The sequence below is a fragment of the Aquarana catesbeiana genome, linkage group LG01 (assembly GCF_042186555.1).
Source record: "Aquarana catesbeiana isolate 2022-GZ linkage group LG01, ASM4218655v1, whole genome shotgun sequence".
Taxonomy (NCBI): Eukaryota; Metazoa; Chordata; class Amphibia; order Anura; family Ranidae; genus Aquarana; species Aquarana catesbeiana.
Genome location: NC_133324.1, coordinates 745,788,218 through 745,811,578, shown reverse-complemented (window position 1 = coordinate 745,811,578; position 23,361 = coordinate 745,788,218).

The window sequence follows — 23,361 nt, the reverse complement described above, 5'->3', positions numbered from 1 at the left end:
TAAACGCATGCACCCCCCTAATTTAAATACGACCCACCCCATCCTGCCGAGGCCACACCCCTTCCTGTTTAAGACCCACCCTATCATCTGTAAACAACACCCCTTCCTCTTTAGGCTCATTTGGCACCTTTCAGGGGGGAACGGGTACCTGTTTCTGACAGGTACCCTTCCCCACTTCCGGGAGACTGCACTGCCCCCCCTCTGAAGTTTGCCCCCCCTCCTCCTTCCTCCACTGTGCCCATCAATTGCAGCCTCACTGTGCCCCATCAAATGCAGCCACTGTGCCCATCAAATGCAGCCACTGTGCCCCATCAAACGCAGCAACTGTACCCCATCAAACGCAGCCACTGTGCCCCATCAAACGCAGCCACTGTGCCCCATCAAACGCAGCCACTGTGCCCCATCAAACGTAGCCACTGTGCCATCAAACGTAGCCATTGTGCCCTCAAACGCAGCCACTGTGCCATCAAAAGTAGCCATTGTGCCATCAAATGTAGCCACTGTGCCCTCAAACGTAGCCACTGTGCCCATCAAATGCTGCCACTGTGCCCTCAAACGCAGCCACTGTGCCCATCAAATGCTGCCACTGTGCTATCAAACGCAGCCACTGTGCCCCATCAAATGCAGCCACTGTGCCCCATCAAACGCAGCCACTGTGCCCCATCAAACACAGCCACTGTGCCCCATCAAACGCAGCCACTGTGCCCCATCAAACGCAGCCATTGTGCCCCATCAAACGTAGCCACTGTGCCATCAAACGTAGCCATTGTGCCCTCAAACACAGCCACTAGCCATCAAACGTAGCCACTGTGCCCTCAAACGTAGCCACTGTGCCCATCAAATGCTGCCACTGTGCTATCAAACGCAGCCACTGTGCCCATTAATTGCAGCCACTGTGCCCATTAATTGCAGCCACTGTGCCCATCAATTCCAGCCACTGTGCCCATCAAATGCAGCCACTGTGCCCATCAAATGCAGCAACTGTGCCCCATCAAACGCAGCCACTGTGCCCCATCAAATGCAGCCACTGTGCCCCGTCAAATGTAGCCATTGTGCCATCAAATGCAGCCACTGTGCCCATCAAACGCAGCCACTGTGCCCATCAAACGCAGCCACTGTGCCCATCAAACGCAGCCACCGTGCCCATCAAACGCAGCCACCGTGCCCATCAAATGCAGCCACCGTGCCCATCAAACGCAGCCATTGTGCCATCAAACTTAGCCATTGTGCCCTCAAACGCAGCCACTGTGCCCATCAAACGCTGCCACTGTGCCCATCAAATGCTGCCAGTGCCCATCAAATGCTGCCAGTGCACATAACACTGATACACTTTATTAAATCACTGTACCTGCTGTCCTAGGGGGTTTCCCTCGTGCTCCTCTCTCTCCTCCTGACGTCACAGCCCCAGGGCCGAGGAGACGATTCACTGCAGGAAAGCAGTGCAGGGGAGGGTAGGCGGAGCTTAAGGCTCCACCTGTCACCTGTTGCTAATGGGGGCGCGAGTGACACATGCCGCCCCCCCGCATGAGAGAAAGCCCCCCCACCCGTCTTGCTGATTCCCGGCTCCCGCTGCCGCCTCCCGCACACATGCAGCCCACGGCGGCCGGCTTACTGTAGCGGTGCCGTGTTGTATGGGCGTGCTTGTCAGAGAGTAGGGGGGCGTGAGATACACGCCCCCATCCTCTGCCAAGCACGCCCATACACAGTGGCGCCGGCTACAGAAAGCCGGCCGCCGTGGGCTGCATGTGTGTGGGAGGCGGCAGCGGGAGCCTGGAATCAGCAAGACGGGTGGGGGGCTTTCTCTCATGCGGGGGGGGCGGCCCTTTTTGCCGCCCCCTGTAAAGTGCCGCCCTAGGCCTAGGCCTTGTCGGCCTAGGCCAAAACACAGCCCTGCTTACCATGCAACAAAGCAGGCTGAGGGTTCTGCTGAGAAGGCTGGGTGCAGATCACCGGAATGCTGCAGGCTTCAGCTGGTCCAGATGAGAGAGCAGGGGATCCAACTCTGCCCAGGTGATCTTCTGTAAGGTGTCCCAGATGCAGGACTGGTGGCCCCTCTGTTTCCTCTCAGTGTCCCTGGTTGCCCTGGTGACTGAGCTCCATCCCTGGAGAGAGATGCATAGCTCTGCCTTGCTTTGCCTATGTTCCAGCCAGCAACCATGCCTCCACCTCTGACAGAATCGCCGACCGCCATGGTCTCTCTCCACCTATTCAAAAATGGCGACGGGCGGCGTAATTACGTTACTGTGCATGTGCCGCCCAGCCGAGCGCATACGAGCTTTCCCGAGCCCGGCCGGCTTCGGAACGGCGCATGCACAGTTGTGTGGTCGGCTCACGGCCATCTTTTTTACAGGCACCGGTGCCCGTAACGGACTTTAACGGGCAGCCCGAAAAAGGGTTTAAATTTACGGGCTGCCGTAAATCTAGGGGCGGTTGGCAACACTGCTTGGAGGCTACTAGTACTCTGAACTAAGTACCCCTTAACTAAGTGGATAACAGTTATTTTGTGACAAATACAATAAAGTGCTGAGCTTCCTCTCTATATATAAATACTGTGCTCATGTTTCACTTTGAGTATAAGAGCACAGTATTTCTATATATAAAGGAAGTATAGCACTTTAGTGTATTTGTCAAAAGCTAGGTTATTTTTTTAAAATTTTTTTGTAGTATGAGATTTACTACTTTTTTTACTGTATACACCAATAAGAGCTTGTGTTCATAGGAAAATGCAGCATGCATTTATCATAAGCATTTGCAGGCGGTGAGCCAGGTGTGCCTGGGCACACCCTAATCACTACAAACAAAAAGAAAGGTCTGATGCCCCCAGTGACACACCTCCATCCCTTTATACAAAAAAGCTACAGAAATTCGCCCTGGGACTTTAAGTGAGGTGAGCACAGTTTAGCCAATAAACATAACAGAGGTAAATACAATCTGAAACTTATTCAAGAAGGTGCACACATACATAATAGCATGAATAGATGCCAAGCCGGTGGAATGATACATATAACATAGGTAATACAAGAAAATGGCAGATAAAATAACACACAAGCATTTAGTTTTACTGACGCGTTTCGTGAGGCACAGCTCGCTTCCTCAGGGATGGATGCGTGTGTGATGTATCTAAAATAGAACAAAAAGAGTGTATAGCACAATAGTAGTTGTATTAGCACATGGTAGAAGAGGCCATGGATAAATGAACCCCGTACTCACCATTTGGCAAAACCAGAATGCTAGATGCACAGTTCCCAGAAGGCGGCAGCAATATCAGTCTCGCCTGGGAGCCGAGGGGGAAGAACCAAGCAGAAACCCACCAGAGGGCAACCAGAGAGCAGACATGGTGGGGATGGTCTCATTATATCCATTGTGAATATCAGCTGTGAAAATAAATGTGTATGTCAAAGGTTGCTTTAGTGGCAAAGTGAACATGAATTAGTGTAATGATATGCGTCTATACATATGAATGAGACAGCCTAGTCCAATGATGGTATGGAAATAGAGACCAAGGGAAAGATTGATGAAGAGAGACAGGGAGCAACAGGAGTGTCAGTGAAGGCAATCTGAAAAAGAAATAAAAAGTTGGGAAAATAGATGATAGATATGTGAAAAACTGTGAGAGTCCAATGGCAGACTCAAAAATGAGTGCTCAAAGTAAAAACGTAGGGAAGTATCTGAGTATACCTGAGTGAGGTAAGTGAGTGCTAGCCCTCAACAGAGAACTTCCACATGTAGAGTGAAACCACTGTTGAGATGGGAATTCTCTCCATGTCAGACCCTGATTTATAACCCCCCGGAAGAGCACACCAGGCTCCACCCCCAACGCCATGTGGTGGATGGTGGACACGTGAGCGCTGCAAGTGCTCACCGCTGGTGGGGGTGTGCATGCGCAAACAACCCCAACCATCCAAGATGACACATTACGCCCAACCGTAGTGATGCCGCGGGAGCGCGGACGTCACATGGTGGGCGTAAGGACATGGTGCCGATGTGTCGGTGGCCCCGCCCTTCCAGCAGGAGGTATGAAACCTCCCTTGTGACACATAGCAGCTCCCAGATCGAAACAAAGACCACTGACACCCACAAGGAACAGCACATAGAGAAAGTCAGATTGTAGGCCTAAATTGGGAGTAACCCATGTGGAAACATATGCAAATAATGGCTATGGCAGATGGCTATGGCAGAAAATGAAAGTATAATAAGTATATATATGGTATAATGGCATAAGGGAGTGGGCACATCCTAATCCCTACGTGCAGTGCCAATTCCCCCTACTGCCCTGGTTTCTCCACAGGTTGGCCCCCTGCCGCAGTGCTGCTGGCTTCCCTGATCTCCCCCGGTTGCTATAGAGGATGTTTTAGGGTGGAGAGCAGGGGAAGGGGCTAATAAATATGTAATTTACCTGCACTTTCCTTTTCTAAATGAACACACTTGCTCACGATGTTCGTTCATAACTGAAGCATAGCAAACTGTGTTTGTTATGCTTCAGTTTGTGAATGAACAGGAAATCGCTCAGCACAGAGCACTTCCCATTCATTTACTGACCAGGGCAGCTGAGGCTGCAGAGAAAGGCATGTGCGTTTGAGCTTTGGGGTGCACACCCTAATGCAGGGATCTCCAAACTTTCTTAACAAGGGGCCAGTTTACTGTCCTTCAGACTTTAGGAGGGCCGGACTGTGGCCTTTGGGAGTAAAAAAGGTCCTGATGTCAGTGGGGAAAAAGCAATGTCCCATCGTTGGTGTCATTGGGAGGAATTGTGCCCCATCATTGGTGTCATTGAGAGGAATTGTGCCCCATCATTGGTGTCATAGGGAGGAATTGTGCCCCATCGTTGGTGTCATTGGGAGGAATTGTGCCCCATCATTGGGAGGAATTGTGCCCCATCATTGGTGTCATTGGGAGGAATTGTGCCCCATCATTGGTGTAATTGGGAGGAATTGTGCCCCATCGTTGGTGTTAGTGGAGAGGGAATTATGTCCCATTGTTGGTATTAGTGGATTAAATATCGCCCCATGGGTCAGATAAAAGCTAATGAAGGGCCATATCTGGCCCCCGGGCCGCAGTTTGAAGACCACTGCCCTAATGCAATAGGCTGCACACACCTATGATTCAGGTGCACTTAGCCTGCACTTGAGAACAATTTGAGGTGCTCCTGAGATCCATATTAGTTCCTTTACAGGGGTACCGTATATACTCGAGTATAAGCCGAGTTTTTCAGCCCATTTTTTTAGGCTGAAAAACTCCCTCTCGGCTTATACTCAAGTCATTTTTATTACTAAAACAGCGTGTGTCGCCCGCTGTGTAATGCATTCTGTTCAGCCTGCCATTTAAACAAAGCCCGCCCCGCCTCCTCCTCATCCGTCCGTGATAGAGGAACACTGATACGATGCTGGGAAACTGTATCAGTGTTCCGCCTATGACAGACAAGGAGGAGGCGTGGCGGGCTTTGTTTCAATGGATAGCTGAACAGAATGCATTACACAGCAGGAGACACACGCTGTGTAATGCGGACGGACAAGGAGGCGGGGCGGGCTTTGTTTCAACGGACGGCTGAACAGAATGCATTACACAGCAGGAAACATATGCTGTTTTAGTAATAAAAGGTACGGCTGCAACTGGGCACAGTGTGATTGCAACTGGGCACAGTGAGACTGCAACTGGGCACAGTGAGACTACAACTGGGCACAGTGTGACTGCAACTGGGCACAGTGAGACTACAACTGGGCACAGTGTGACTGCAACTGGGCACAGTGAGACTGCAACATGGGCACAGTGAGACTACAACTGGGCACAGTGTGACTGCAACTGGGCACAGTGAGACTACAACTGGGCACAGTGTGACTGCAACTGGGCACAGTGAGACTACAACTGGGCACAGTGAGACTGCAAATGGGCAGAGTGAGGCTGCAGATGGGCACAGTGAGACTACAACTGGGCACAGTGAGACTGCAAATGGGCAGAGTGAGGCTGCAGATGGGCACAGTGAGGCTGCAGATGGGCATTGTTTACCGGTAGCTGCTGCATTTCTCACCCTCGGCTTATACTTGAGTCAATATGTTTTCCCAGTTTTTTTGTGGTAAAATTAGGTGCCTTGGCTTATATTCAGGTCTACTTATACTAAAGTATATACGGTATCTTACTTACTGTTGACCTCCTTCTGACCTGCATTTGATCTTATTTTAGACTGCCTCAAGCTACATTTACATTCCTGCTCACTTATATAAAGAGAAAATCGAGTGAACACAAGCCAAAGTATACAGGCTCTTACATTGGTTAACCTAAGGTTATTAGGTGAATATTAATGTTATGTGTAGCTATGGTATAAATTCCCATAGCTGTATATTAATGCCACTGTAAGCCATCATTAGACAAACACTTCCAACTTGCAGTTTATAAGACTCATCTCCTTGGGGTGGACAAGGGTGAGCAGATCTCTCACAAGTCAAATTGTGACAGATTTGCCTGCCCTTGGTTGAGTAATGCACAAGCTTTCTCCTCAGCTCAGCTCATTCTCTTTTCCATGGAGAAAGAATGATCGATGATCAGATGACCCTTCATATTGCACTACTGGCATATTGATTTATTGATACTTTGGAAGGGAAAATATTCAATTTTTACAGAAGCCACTAGCCTTTAACAGTTGCTCAAACTAACAACACTGTACTCTGTTTTCCTATTTGCAGTCCCGATGAGTCCTTCTGATACTCGGAAATGCTTGCTATCACCTGTTAGTTCAGTCATTAATTGTTGCCAGCAGTTATCAAGTTTGTTACATTACTTGTAAATATGAGGCTTTGTGTGGAAAACCAATACTGGTTTGACTGTCTCAGCTAACAGGCAACTGATCTTTGAGCTGCAATGTGAAAATGATTTTTCATGAAAAACAAGCATAGAACTATAAAACAATTGCAAAATAATGGTGAGACATAGTATATCAGGATGGTTTTAAATGCAAGATTGTATTGTGATCCTTTCTAGGTAACCTCCATATATTGCACATATTTAACCCCTTTCTGCCCAGCCTCAGCATCCAATTAACTGAGCTATTACACCCGGGGGGGGGGGGGGGGGGGCAGAAGATCTGCGTGATCACATGACCACTGTCATTTTCTGTCACAATGGTTACATGATCAGGAGCCAGTCCTGCCAGCTAACAATCATTTCTAGAGACCGGGAGCTGTACTGTACTGGGAGAACGCAGTGAGCTCGCTCTCAGCACAGAAACCTCTGCTGCCCATGAATGCATATGTTCAGATCATGGGCATTATCAACTTGCCGCCTGCCCCCAATAGTTTTACTGCAGGCGAGTGGTGCAGCCCTGCCAGACAACATACTGGTATGTCACCGGGTATTTTAGAATTTGCTCTGTCACTGGCTACCTCACAATTTTGTCAGCAGGTCCTGGCTAATGATTTACAGCTGGGACCTGCTGATTGGCTGTAGTCAATGAAAGAACGATCCCGTGTCTTGTTTGTAAAGATAGACACAGGATGTTCTGCGTTTGTGTCTTTCTGAGCCCTTTTCGGTCCAGGAAGAGAAGAAAGCAGGATCAACTGACCACTGAACTGTTTAGGGCCTTTTTATCCCTTGATTTCTCTCCATTAACCCTTTGATCACCCCTGCCACCCAGCCAGTGCCATTAGTACAGTGTCAGCGTACAGCATTTATCACTGATCACAGTATTCGTGTCACTAGCGTTATCAGATAGCATCAGGGTCAGTTAGCGTCCCTCCTAGCCAGGTTTAGTTAGTGCTAGATTGCCCCCACACTATCACAGTCACAGTATAAGCCACTGATCACCTCCATTACTAATAGACAGTCTGAACAGATCAGTATTTTGATCACAGCTATACTAGTATCCCTACTTGTATAGTATCCCCAAAAAAGCAGCATTAGCAGGATCAGCTCCGATCACTGACAGCACTTGCATTTAGCCCCCCCCCCCTTCCTACAAGTGCAGTGTCAGTATCATTTTTCTGATCACTGTTACCTCTGATGCACTGTACACAAAACCGCGGTGTTAGCAAGATCAGGTCTGATCTCTCCTAGCAGTAGCGGTTAATTTTCTTTCTAGTGTGCAAGCAGTCCCTAATTGCCAGCCAGGAGCTCTTTTTCTCATAGTCAACACTAGGTAACTGTAAATTTAGCACCCAAAATGTCCCAAAAAGGTGCATTAGTGAAGAGCCCTACAGGATTCTGAGCATGTAAGATGAGAGTGTAGGGGAAGCCTCACTGACCGAGTCCAGCTCAGAATACAAAAATGTAGAAAGCAGTGGCACCCTGAAAGCTAGCTCAGATGATGGAGAACAGGTTCCTGCTAAAGCCAGCATACCCGACCCCAGGTTGCTAAGATGCTAGAAACGCATAATTCTGCTTATATGCAGCAGAGGGCCAGTACTGTACTACCTTTTTGTAATCTGGCAAGCCTAGTACATCCTGGCCTTTTATACAGCAGCACTGCAGTATCTCATGGTGAAATGGCAGGCGCCAGAAGTGCAGTACAAGCTGATGAGGTGGCAAGCACTAGTAGTGAAATGCAAACGCAGCCACCAAGAATTCAAGCACAGGACTGTAGAGCCTATAGTAGCCTTCCAGAGGTGCTTGCAAACCCTAATTGGCTGCCCCCAGATTCATCAGCACCTGTTATCCCCCCTCATTCACAACCCAGCCTAGAGTTCAGTTGGAAACAGCAAACTTAAAAACACCCCTTGATTTTTGAGCTGCTTTTCAAGACCTGTACAATTTGATTGTAGACCAAACGAATGTTAATGCTCTACAATACATGGCCGCAAACCCAAATTCAACTCTAAACAAAAAAAGAACATTACATGTATGCATTACATGTATGCCCAACATTAGGAGTGTGGCAGAAACTTCTAATGCTGGCCATACATAATGCTTTTAGAGGCCCTAAAATGTCAGGACAGTTCAAACACACACCATATAACCCCTTTTTGAAAAGTAGACACCCCAAGGTATTTGCTGAGAGGCATGTTGAGTCTTTGTAAGATCTTACTTTTTCCACACGTTTTTAGAAAATGAAAAAAAAAATTGTAACTTTACTGAGATATTGCTCACACACTTCATGGGTATACATGGAATTACACCCCAAAACACATTCTGGTACTTCTAAATATGGGGATACCACATGTGTTAGACTTTTTGGGAGCCCAGCTGCGTAAATGGGGCCCCAAAATTCAATGACAACCTTCAGGTTTTCTAAGGGCGTAACTTGCAAATTATATTTCCTGACTACCTATCACAGATTTGGAGGCCCTAAAATGCATTTGTTTTGAACCAAATCAAACCAAAAAATTAAACTCCTACTTCATCAATAAAGTTCATACATTAGTATTATTTGCTGGAATGCTTGTTCTTCAATTTTGTACATACATATTCACACTAATCTTGACGTGGACCTGTATGAAAATTGCATATCTGTGTTATTCTAGAGTTCTCCTATAAATTAAAAAATGTATAAAAATTAAAAGTGTACTCCTACTGCAAAGCATGCCTTTAAAAGTCAGTGCAAACTTTGAAGAAAAGGCAGTAACCCAAACACACAAGCAGGAAACGAGTGTCTGGAAACTGAAATGGAAGGGTAATTTTTAATAACATGCTATATGTGGGAATTATATATGTATAATTAATCTTAGCAAAGGTGGTGTTTTCCTTTGAGGTAATAAAAAGCAAATATTACAATACACTAATCTATGAAGTTTGGGTAAGTTTACTATAGCATAAAATATATGAAACAATACTTCAGGCAATCATATTACATGGGAAAAAATATATAACTCTTAAAATGACTTGAGGGTAAATGTCATTTGTATACAACTTTTAATAGTGGCATCATGTTCACATGATCAGTAAGCAGTATGCAGTATGCAGTTTTCTCTGAAATAATATGAATTCACTAATATTAAATAACGTGTTCATTCAATGTTAGTATCATACATAAATTAAGCTTGGTCATCTAGTAAGGACTCAGTTCAGTGAGTTTTTTAATGCTGCCATCTGCTGGATAACTGTGAAAATGCACATGTAAAAAAAATATCTAATAAATAATATAAATAATGAAAGTTTTGTTAAGTAATAAAACCCCTCAGTGGTTCCTAAAAGAAAATTGGCATTTAACTTTGTAGCCTAAACAAGCATTGTTTTAAAGGAAATGTGTGTTGTAATATATAGGCTAAAAGTATAGATGACTGCATGCTGGTAATACATGTAGTAATAGTGCTCAGTATATTACCTATGTTTGTATTTAATAAGTTTCCTTTTTTTTTATTTTTTTCTCCAGATTTACATGCAGACCAAGCTGTCCAAAAAAAGGGGACAGTGATACAGGCTGGTACAAACCAATAACGGTGCCTAGGATACTTCATATATTGGAGCAACTGTTTAAAAATAGATTTAAAGGAGAATTATCACAAAATAGAGTACTGTGCAAACATTTTAGGCAGTTGTGAAAAAATGCTGTAAATTAGGAAAGCTTTCAGAAATAGAAGTATTATTTGTTTTTATCAATTAACAAAAGATAAATCCAAATCAAATCAAAATTTGGTATGACCACCCTTTGCCTTCAAAACAGCTTCAATTCTACTAGGTACACTTGCACACAGTTTCTGAAGGAACTTGGCAGGTAGGTTTCAAACATCTTGGAGAACTAACCACAAATCTGTGGATGTAGGCTGCCTCAGGTCCTTATGTCTTTTCATGTAAATCCAGACAGACTTAATGATGTTGAGGTCAGGGCTCGATGGGGGCAAATCATCACTTCCAGTACTCCTTGTTCTTCTTTACACTGAAGATAGTTCTTAATTACATTGGCTAAATGCTTGAGGTCAATATCCTGCTGTAGAATAAATGTGGGGCCAATCACACACCTCTCTCATGGTATGCCATGATGGATAAGTACACTATATTACCAAAAGTATTGGGACACCTGCCTTTACACGCACATGTCCATAAAGACATGGATAAGCGACTTTGGGGTGGAGGAACTTGACTGGCCTACACAGAGTCCTGACCTCAACCCGATAGAACACCTTTGGGATGAATTAGAGCACAGACTGCGAGAAAGGCTCTCTCGTTCAACATGACCTGACCTCACAAATGCACTTCTGGAAGAATGGTCAAACATTCCCAAAGACACACTCCTAAAAATTGTGGACAGCCTTCTCAGAAGAGTTGAAGCTGTTATAATGAACCCTATGGACTAAGACTGGGATGCCATTAAAGTTTATGTGCGTGTAAAGGCTGGTGTCCCAATACTTGCTGACACAAGCAAAGCCGCCCTTTGTTTGCAACGCATCACTGCAAACTTGTTAAAAAAAATTATAAGCAACAAATATTCATTCCTCCTAATACTATAGCCACAGTGGAGGTATTTGTGGAAAGCAGGTTCTGCAGGACAAAGCAGTGGCAGGCCGCACCATCTTGAGTCTGTCTTTTCTATCTCAGAGTGGCCCCGCTGTACAGCCACAGTATGTGCTGGAGCTTCTGACTCGCCCTGCAGCCAGTGTGCTGTCTGAGAGGTCTTTCAACACAGCAGGAGGTTTTGTTATAGAGAGTTGAAGCCACAGTACTTTTTTTTTTATGCCACTAGGTGTCCTCAGTCTGATGGTGAACATTTAACCCACTTACTCTGAGCCTGGGTCATCCTACTCCTGCTCCAACCTGCGACTGGACAGTGAAAAGAGAAGCAGCACAGTGATGAACTATTTTTCTCATTCTGCTCTCTCCTCCTATCAGCGTGTCTGACAGCACACAAATTGATTGGCTGCTTGTGCTGCTTCTGCCTCTCACACTTTAGGCCTGCTGTACAGAGACTTTAGGAGGCTCATACCAGGTAAAATTGATGTACTTACACTGCTCTCATTTAAAAAAATACATTTAACTATGTATTAATAAATACAAAGTTGCTTCCTTTCATTCTTACAGATTCATACATTTCCAAATTTAGCATTAGTATTTTCTATTTTCTACTGATAAATTCCAATAGCTTGCATTCTTAAGTAAATGTAACAGTTTTGCCAGGGGAGAATAATCTCTCCTGGATTGCAGGTATGAAAGTTCTTCAGGCGGATGATTTGTCAGCATTCTTTTGGCAAAACTATAAATATTTATGGGTCTGTATATAGATTAGTATTAAAAAAAAAAAAAAACACAGTTACATGGTACCAAAATCCAAAAAATGTATTCTTTTTAATAATTTATATATGGTTCTATTGTACACAGAAAAAAAACTAGCAAAGGATTTAAATATTACAGGCTAGTGGCATTTAGTCCAGTCATAATTTCAAAGTTTCTGATTAGATTAGGATGAATGCAGACACACATTTCTGACAGTGAACCTGAACATTCATTGCTTCAGTACAACAGTACAGAACGCTGCTGCCTGCAATTATCCTCCCAAGTTGAATCTCTCTCAGTAAAGTCAAGCATAGCTCTGATAACACAGGTGAACAGCTGGAGGGAGCCAAGGATAAAGTGCCACTCCACTGGAACTGCAGTACTCTGACAGTAATCACAGAGGGTCTCCCTGCAGTAGCGGTCTTTTGGAGAAGCTGTGTGCTCCTGCCAGGCTGTCCACGTGCCAGTTCTGATAGTGGAGGGCCTCTCACCTGGAGGCACTCTACCTCTGCCAGGTAGCTTTTAGTTAGCAAGGGACAAATCTGCTTGGGTTTGATTTGAGGGCTGGTTCTGCCAACACATGCAAAATTTTAAGTCAATTTTCTCCAATTTCAAGACTTAGAGGCAAGGTATTGTTAAAAAAAAGGCATTGGGAGCTGGGCATTGCCAGGAGAACATAAATCCATGCCAAGAAAAAACTTTCAAATTACTGTTCGTTGGGGAACAGCTCTTTTAATAAGGCTTGAAGTGAAACATTAAAACGCATAATTCCTGTAAAAAACAGGCTTAGGGAATACCTTGAAGCTGAACGCGTAGATAAGTAAATGTCATCTAAATACAAAAGGCATGTAAAATATTACTTGAATCTTGGTGTGCTTTGTGTATTTCTTTCAGATTTGTGCAGTAATCCAGTGTAAAACATTGACTCTGTGCAGAAGCTTCCTGTAATAAAGACCATGTCTGTATGTGTAATAACACTGACCAATGGAAGTGAAGCTTTATTCTGATGGATATACAGCAGTGGCGGCTGGTAATAAAAACATTTGGGGGGCGGTCTGGTCGGTCATCCGGAGCACTTACCTCATCTATGGCTGGCAGCACTTCACCTGGGCGACAGGCTGTGGGCATGACGGACGGCTTACCCTTTCTCTGCTCTCCTCCGCAGGCATCACGGCGGCTTCCATGTCCTCCCTCCTCCTCGGCAGCCAATCGGAAGCTTCTCCTTTCAGCAAATTAGGAAACGGTCTCAGGAGAATCAGCGTGAAAAGAGCAAATATTCAATCGCTATTATCACACAACTGGGTGGGCTCGGATTGCAGTGATCTGCACCCCGAGCCCACCCTATTTTGAAGCCTATTAGAGCCTCTAATGGATGGACCAACCTTGATATACAGTGAAGTGTGTCTTCCTTCAAAGGAGCTGATAGGTAATGAAAGCATAGTGTAGGTAAACCTTGTAATGATCCTAGGCTAGCACCTCTCCAATCTTGAAAAAATGTGCACTCAGCAGATCATAAAATCTGGGGTGCGTATTGAGGAGCTCCTAGAACAAAATTTCATATCACTTAAAGGTCTTTTTGAGATGTTTATTGATTAAAGAGGAAGTAAACCCTGATGGGTTTTACTTCCTCTGTTGTTCCCTACAAAGTAAAAGCATAATGGGCTATGTGGCACTTACCTGCAATCGAAGCCTGCACTGTCCCTACTGATGGAAGCATCCATCTTCTGCCCTCTTCCTTCCTGGGCCGCGGTCTCCAGCTCTGCGACTGGCCGGAGCCGCGTGACATCATTCCCACGCATGCGCGTGGGAGCACGGCACATACAAGTGAAGAAGCGGCACGGAGGTCCGTTTCTTCACAGCGCATGTGCCGATGACATCATTGGCACACTGCAAGGTAAATATATCCTAAACGGCACAAGTTTAGGAGATATTTCCACTACCTATAGGTAAGCCTTATTCTAGGCTTACCTATAGGTAAAAGTGACACAGGAGGGTTTACAACAACTTTAAGAGTATCAAATAAAGCACATTTTGGAGGAAAGGCCTCCCCTTCCTCAGGACATGAGTAGTAGATGTTAGACTCTCGATAATATACCTATCTTAAGAACTGATAAAGACGGATCTTATTGGAACTATGAACTGCTGGTCTCCTATTGCATCTCATCGTAATTCCAATAACATCCACTGCTCAAGCCCACAGGAGGGGGAGGCCTTTCCCCCCAAAACACGATGGCTTTATTTGATGCTCTCAACCAATAAATAAATAAAAAAACAGAGTGACATGAACTTTTGTACTAGTCGTTCCTCAATACTAGTCGTTTAATAAGGACTGGTCACTGCTGCTCTACAGTCATCCTACTTGTTCACAGTGACTGGTCTTGCCTCCGACTCCACCTGTAGTTTTCTGCAGGTAGCCTGTATTGGGTGGAGTTTTCTAGGTTGCCATTGGCTCCTGCTGCTGTCAGTCAAATCCTGTGAAGAGGCAGCGGGGGGGCGTGGCCAATCAGCCCTGTGTGTATGTCAATGGATGCACACAGCCAGGCTCGGAAGCTCTCCTGCATGAGTGTCCCCCTAACATACAGCTTGCTAAGGGGGCAGTTGGAAGAGAGGAGGCGCAGACAGCACCAGTGGGGGACTCGAGAAAAGGAGGTAAGAGACTGCTCTGTGCAATACCACAGGTAAATCTTTTTTTTATTTTGGGAAAAAAATAGCTTTAGAACCCCTTTAACTGCTTTCTGCCCAGCCTATTGTAATATGTTGGCCGAGCGGGAGCTCTCCCATATGATGTCCTCCCAGAATCGTGCCTCATGCATGCCCCACGGGCTGCACTGCAGTGTGATCTGTCACCCGCTGTGTCCAACGGACACAGCGGATGACAGATCAGTGTACCAGGCACACTGCCTGTACCATGTGATCGCTGTGATCAATCACAGCAGATCACATGACAATTGTAAACAATGGATGGCTTCCATTCATTGTGTACTATTGTGTTAATCTCTGATAGACTGGTCACAGTGATCACATGGTACAGACAGGGCCAATCACAGCCCACCTGTACCATATGATTAGCTGTGGCCAATCACAGCTTATAACAATAGTACATACTGAATGAATGGATATAACAGTGATTATCACATATGCTATAAGAGTAGTACAGTGGTACTATGGTAACACTGTATTGTTCAGGCCACAGTATGTAACCACTGTCACCAGTGTCCCTGATCACCTCCACACCAGCTATTTAATGATGTTGTACTGCATTGGTGACAATAGGTTAAAAAAAAAAGCAAAAGGGGGAAAAGGCATTTTTCTTATATGCCTTCATTTTCAGAAAAATTGTGACAAAAAAAAATACAACTTCAAAAAACTTGCTACACCTCTTACTAAATACTTTGGGCTGTCTACTTTCCAAAAAGTGGTCATTTGGGGGTACATGTACTGTCCTGCCATTTTTAGGCCTCAAGAAATGAGATCGTCAGTACAACAGGATTGATCGATTCTCAGATATTGTATATATACCATATACCATGTGGACTGTAGCAGTATACAGTTTGGCCTAAATTATGAAAAAAGATTAATTATTTGCAAAATTTTATAACAGAAACAAAGAAAAACGCGTTGTTTTCAGAATTTTTGGTCTTTTTTCATTTATGTAGCCAAAATGATAAAAAACAGTGGTGATTACATACCACCAAAAGAACTCGCATGACAGAAAACAAAACTTTTTGCCTTGTTTTGCCTAGTTTTGGAATGGTGTTGGGTAAAGCTGTCCAGCGCAGCTCAACACATCTGATGTGAATGGGCCCTTATAAATGTAGCAAACATTCCCTGTCATAAAACGGTCAAAAGTTCTGTGTTTTAATATCTAATATCTTCTTTTTTTTTTAAATGTGTAGGACAATGCATACAATGGTATTGATGTTTACAACATCAGATATGAAGCACTGTTATTTAAATGACGCTAATTTGTGTATGACTGGAACAATGGAGTAGAAAATGTCACTAAAAGTCATAGGATATTTACCAACATGTCTTTACATTTTTAAAGTGCTTTTCAATGCAACACAATAATTTTTAAATAATAGTACAGGCTTTTAAGAAAGGGATTGAAATGTTTTAAAAGCGTGTTAGTGCAACTTCTGACTCAAAATGTGAAAGGAGATTAAGCTTACGGGGATGAGCATGAGATCTGCAAGGGGAATTTTTTAATTAGCTGAAGGTTCTAACATTTTCATTTATAGACCCCATATGTATACCAAATTGCCACTTGGCAAGTTGCAGTAAATTGATGAGCTGTCAGTTTACACTGCCAGTATAAACTACCTGTTGAAACTCATTGTCTATTAATGAGAACACAATCCATTACATTCACACCTAACAGTGCAACTACACTGCATATGAGCACCACAAACCAAAAATTAATTTCTAGTGCTCAAAATAAACTCCCCCATCCATCCAGGTCTCTATGCTTTATTTTGTTGAAAAACATCCCCCCAGCATTTCTGGCTGTGGTCATCTTGAGTAGGGATGAGCTTCGAGTTCGAGTCGAACTCATGTTCGACTCGAACATTGGCTGTTCGCAAGTTCACCGAACAGCGAACAATTTGGGGTGTTCGCGGCAAATTCGAATGCCGCGGAACACCCTTTAAAAGTCTATGGGAGAAATCAAAAGTGCTAATTTTAAAGGCTAATATGCAAGTTATTGTCATAAAAAGTGTTTGGGGACCTGGGTCCTGCCCCAGGGGACATGGATCAATGCAAAAAAAAGTTTTAAAAACGGCCGTTTTTTCAGGAGCAGTGATTTTAATAATACTTAAAGTCAATCAATAAAAGTGTAATATCCCTTTAAATTTCGTACCTGGGGGGTGTCTATAGTGTGCCTGTAAAGGGGCGCATGTTTCCTGTGTTTAGAACAGTCTGACAGCAAAATGACATTTTGAAGGAAAAAACTCATTTAAAACTACCCGCGGCTATTGCATTGCCGACAATACACATAGAAGTTCATTGATAAAAACGGCATGGGAATTCCCCAAAGGGGAACCCCGAACCAAAATTTAAAAAAAAAAATGACGTGGGGGTCCCCCTAAATTCCATACCAGGCCCTTCAGTTCTGGTATGGATATTAAGGGGAACCCCGGCCAAAATTTAAAAAAAAAAAATGACGTGGGGTTCCCCCTAAATTCCATACCAGACCCTTCAGGTCTGGTATGGATTTTAAGGGGAACCCCGCGCCAAAAAAAAAAAAAAAAACGGCGTGGGGTCCCCCCAAAAATCCATACCAGACCCTTATCCGAGCACGCAACCTGGCAGGCCGCAGGAAAAGAGGGGGGGACGAGAGTGCGGCCCCCCCTCCCTCCTGAACCGTACCAGGCCACATGCCCTCAACATTGGGAGGGTGCTTTGGGGTAGCCCCCCAAAACACCTTGTCCCCATGTTGATGAGGACAAGGGCCTCATCCCCACAACCCTGGCCGGTGGTTGTGGGGGTCTGCGGGCGGGGGGCTTATCGGAATCTGGAAGCCCCCTTTAACAAGGTGACCCCCAGATCCCGGCCCCCCCCCTGTGTGAAATGGTAAGGGGGTACATAAGTACCCCTACCATTTCACGAAAAAAGTGTCAAAAATGTTAAAAATGACAAGAGACAGTTTTTGACAATTCCTTTATTTAAATGCTTCTTCTTTCTTCTATCTTGCTTCATCTTCTGGTTCTTCTGGCTCTTCTGGTTCTTCTGGTTCTTCCTCCGGCGTTCTCGTCCAGCATCTCCTCCGCGGCGTCTTCTGTCTTCTTCTCCTCGGGCCGCTCCGCACCCATGGCATGGGGGGGAGGCTCCCGCTCTTCTCTTCTTCTCTTCTTCTTTTCTTCTTTTCTTCTTTTCTTCTCTTCTTCTCTTCTTCTTCATTTTCTTCTCCGGGCCGCTCCGCAATCCATGCTGACATGGAGGGAGGCTCCCGCTGTGTGACGGCGCTCCTCGTCTGACAGTTCTTAAATAACGGGGGGCGGGGCCACCCGGTGACCCCGCCCCCCTCTGACGCACGGTGACTTGACGGGACTTCCCTGTGACGTCACGGGGAATGCCACAGGGAAGTCCCGTCAAGTCACCGTGCGTCAGAGGGGGGCGGGGTCACCGGGTGGCCCCGCCCCCCCCCCCCGTTATTTAAGAACTGTCAGACGAGGAGCGCCGTCACACAGCGGGAGCCTCCCTCCATGTCAGCATGGATTGCGGAGCGGCCCGGAGAAGAAAATGAAGAAGAAGAGAAGAAGAGAAGAAAAGAAGAAAAGAAGAAAAGAAGAAGAGAAGAAGAGAAGAGCGGGAGCCTCCCCCCCATGCCATGGGTGCGGAGCGGCCCAAGGAGAAGAAGACAGAAGACGCCGCGGAGGAGATGCTGGACGAGAACGCCGGAGGAAGAACCAGAAGAACCAGAAGAGCCAGAAGAACCAGAAGATGAAGCAAGATAGAAGAAAGAAGAAGCATTTAAATAAAGGAATTGTCAAAAACTGTCTCTTGTCATTTTTAACATTTTTGACACTTTTTTCGTGAAATGGTAGGGGTACTTATGTACCCCCTTACCATTTCACACAGGGGGGGGGCCGGGATCTGGGGGTCACCTTGTTAAAGGGGGCTTCCAGATTCCGATAAGCCCCCCGCCCGCAGACCCCCACAACCACCGGCCAGGGTTGTGGGGATGAGGCCCTTGTCCTCATCAACATGGGGACAAGGTGTTTTGGGGGGCTACCCCAAAGCACCCTCCCAATGTTGAGGGCATGTGGCCTGGTACGGTTCAGGAGGGAGGGGGGGCCGCACTCTTGTCCCCCCCTCTTTTCCTGCGGCCTGCCAGGTTGCGTGCTCGGATAAGGGTCTGGTATGGATTTTTGGGGGGACCCCACGCCGTTTTTTTTTTTTTTTTGGCGCGGGGTTCCCCTTAAAATCCATACCAGACCTGAAGGGTCTGGTATGGAATTTAGGGGGAACCCCACGTCAATTTTTTTTTTTAAATTTTGGCCGGGGTTCCCCTTAATATCCATACCAGACCTGAAGGGCCTGGTATGGAATTTAGGGGGACCCCCACGTCATTTTTTTTTTTAAATTTTGGTTCGGGGTTCCCCTTTGGGGAATTCCCATGCCGTTTTTATCAATGAACTTCTATGTGTATTGTCGGCAATGCAATAGCCGCGGGTAGTTTTAAATGAGTTTTTTCCTTCAAAATGTCATTTTGCTGTCAGACTGTTCTAAACACAGGAAACATGCGCCCCTTTACAGGCACACTATAGACACCCCCCAGGTACGAAATTTAAAGGGATATTACACTTTTATTGTTTGACTTTAAGCATTATTAAAATCACTGCTCCTGAAAAAACGGCCGTTTTTAAAACTTTTTTTTGCATTGATCCATGTCCCCTGGGGCAGGACCTAGGTCCCCAAACACTTTTTATGACAATAACTTGCATATAAGCCTTGAAAATTAGCACTTTTGATTATTCATGTTCGTGTCCCATAGACTTTAACGGTGTTCGCATGTTCGAACGAACTTTTTTCCTGTTCGCATGTTCTGGTGCGAACCGAACAGGGGGGTGTTCGGCTCATCCCTAATCTTGAGTAAGGGCAGACGATTTATGCAGCATTTACTTCCAGGAATCCATCTGACCTTAACTCAGGCATGCAGGTCAAGAGGGTGTTCTTAGCTGAGAAAACCCCTCCTCCCCCTTCCTGGGATGTATCACATGATCTGCCTAGGCCTGGAAACTAGGAAGTAACTGAAGAAATGTATAAAAAAGTTCAAAAACAAGAAAATATTATATACTTTCTTATCTTATTTACTAATGCTAGCAACATAAGGATTAAAAATAGGTAATGTTGATTGAGAGAGTGAAGTTCCGCTTTAATAACACGTAAATCCATAAAAAGTCATCTAAATTTTAAATTACACATTTCTTTTTGGAAAGTGATTCTGTGGAATCTAACCTGATCATTTCTCAGGTTATATAAGTTTATCTCTCTGTTATAACATTTTACAGAGCCTATGCAGCCACCTATTACCCAAACTGAATCACAGAGCCACTGCTGTGAAAAGTCCATGTTTGTGCAGCTTTCATGTGTTTGTGCAGCTTTCACTATTGTGCAGTGTATGCATGTTTTTTTGCCATCCTGAACATGTTTGCATTATTGCTTCTGACTTTGCACCTGTTTAGTAAACTGCAAGTTACAGTCTTTGATCATTCAGCTGATTAAACACTATGAATGTGGTTTACACCTCGTATGTTAGAGTTAGGACTTGTTCTAGACACTTGATGCAAAACTTCAGGAAAAGTAAAAATCTTCCCTTGCAGTGGGGCTGCAAACTGCAGTCCGCAGGCTGCTTGTGGCTCTTTGCTTGCCTTTATCCAACCCTTGGGGCACCATTTCTTCCACAGATACGAGGCAATATTCCTGTCACGGCCTGGAGTCAGGCTCAGAGGCCAGTAGCTATAGCAGCAGAGCAGGTATTCACACAGGTCACCCTGGCTGATGACACGGGTTCACCTGAGGTGCGGGGTCTAAGCACTAACCGGTATTCACCAGAGCTCCTGATGGTGGAGATGGGCTTTGCTGCGTGTTAGTGCCAGGTCGCGGTCCTCAGGATAGCCCCACCAGGAGGTGCGCAAGCCGGGTTGTTTAAAAAAAGTTTACATTTTTATTACAAAAATTAAAAATAGAGAACACATACATAGACTTACATAAATTCACAGATATTACCCATGAGCATGTTAAATACACCATCTACATAATTAATAAATATTGAACAAAATTCGGATAACTGAGCAGTTCACTATTTCCAGTAATAACAGATTTCAGAGAGACAGTGTAACATATATAACTCAGCTCTGCTTGCTCTACATGTTACGCGTGCAGTAATGCTTCCTCAGGAGCTTTTGGCATATTTTTTTTCACAGGAAAGAAAAGATATATAGAGTAGAATGAGCGGGGAGCACTATCCTTCACCTTAGTAGGCTTCCAAAAAGGGGCAGGTCTTCAAGTTGATTTAATGAAATGGTCTAATACAGCCAAATTGTACCAAAACCACCAAAAATTGGTAATAGCTGATACAAAAATTAGTAACAACAGCGTCCAGGGCAACCAGGTATAAGCTAGATCAATTTTGGGCAGCCCATCATAGAGGAGCCAGCAGTCCAAAGACTGCAAGATGGTTCCTGACCGATATCTTGGTGCAGTGTATTATGGAGCTCCCCGCTCTGATGACAGCGCCACGCCAGGTAATAACAGCTGTTAGTATTCACCAGAGCTCCTGATGGTGGAGATGGGCTTTGCTGCGTGTTAGTGCCAGGTCACGGTCCTCAGGATAGCCCCACCAGGAGGTGAGCAAGCCGGAGTCCGGTAGCAGATATAGCAGTAGGGATCAAGCAGAAGCATAGTTGAGAAATAAGCCAAAATTCGGTAACAAATAGTTACAGCAGCAGGAGAGACAGGAGAAAGATATTGGCTGGTGAAGGCACAATATTCTGACAACCAGGAAGTGCAGAGACATGGCTTATATCAGGAAGTTCATGAGAGGAGCAAAGGGTTTAAGGTTCACGGCCAACAAAATTCAAGACAAGATAATTCAAGGAATTGTCTAAGGAACTGTCCGCGGAGCTGTCCAGCATTCCAGGTGGCTGAGTCACTGCTAGACACACCAGAGGTCCCAGTTTCAAGCCCAGGTCCTAACAATTCCTCCCACTAACACCAACAATGAGGTGCCATTCCTTCTACTGACAACAGTCTGAAAAACAAGAAACTGGCCCTTTGTTTAGAAAGTTTGCAGAACTCTGGGAAAAGCACTTTACTTACCAGATCCACCGCTCCCATATGCTCCAGCGATGGACTGTTCTTCGGAGGCCTCAAGTCCATTGCAGAGCTCCACTACAAGGGAGGATTTACTTTCTCCTGAGTTCAGCTTAAAATATCTGTGAAATGGAACTATTAGAATAAGACAAAACACAATTGTAAAAATGCCACATTACCAGAGTCAATTTAGAGCATAAAGAAAATAGTTATTGAAATTTCCTACTACGCACATTCCTTTATTTCTGCTGCACTTTTCTGTGTTCATACAGTTTGACCAGCTAGCTGCTCAAATGGACACTTTTTTTTGTACCATACAAGCATTTTTCCTACATTTTGGCTGGTTCTTTTGCAAATGATAAGCAGAGGAACAGCACCACTTCTTTCTATTCTCTTACTATTGCCATTTCCCACTCTAATGGGCTGTAAAAAGATGCATACCATGTGGCTATGATCAATGTAATGGAAATGCAAACGGCAGGAATGTTTATAGATAGCAGCCCTAACAAAGACCCATATTCTTTCAGACATCATTACCATTCTATTGGAGTCACTTTTAAAGGTTCTGTGCTATTGTGAACAAGGCATTTTAATGTCAGCTAGCAATTGGATCAGGTTCTTTGATATGTGCGTAAGTTCCACTGTGGGCTTTGCGTAGGTTTAGAAATCACTATAGCTGAAGTTGAATGACTCATGCAGTAGTTTAAAAATGTTTTGCATACTTTTTAATTGTATTTGTATATGTGTTTTTAGACATTACTTATATATTACACATATTTTTGCAGTTACTTTCTTGAAATGCTTACCTAATTGCAACTATTATAGATACAGTAAGATGTGAACATAAATAGTGCATACAAGCTGTTAATCTTACTTTTTAAAATGTCACACTATAGGTAAATTGCACATATTAGGAAGTAAACAGAATTTATGATGTAAAGCAAACAAAGGTATATTATGTGTTCTCTTTATATTTCTCTATATATATCTGGAGTCTTGAATGGACTTTTCACATAAGTATAGAAACATTACTGTACAATACTTACAATAGGACATAGTACAAAATATAACAGAACATTGCAGGTTTATATCAGCTTGAAAAACATTTACTTTTGTGGCCATTATCGCTTTCTCTACTACCGGTCATGACAACCTATATTAAGCCATTCAAAAGGGAAAGCAGACGTGAACATTTCTCTCACAAAGCAAAACACCTATGCCTCTGGGTTCTGATGGAAGTATGTGACACAAGCTGGATAATGGCTGCTTCCATCAATGTGTTATTGCACAGTGTTCACATGTATTCTTTTTTGGTTTAGAGTCCCATAGAAGTATGTCAGGATCAACATTATTTGGAGTGAAACAATAATTTTCACATAATTCTGAAAATGTGTTAGGGCAGAATAATGAAGAGTC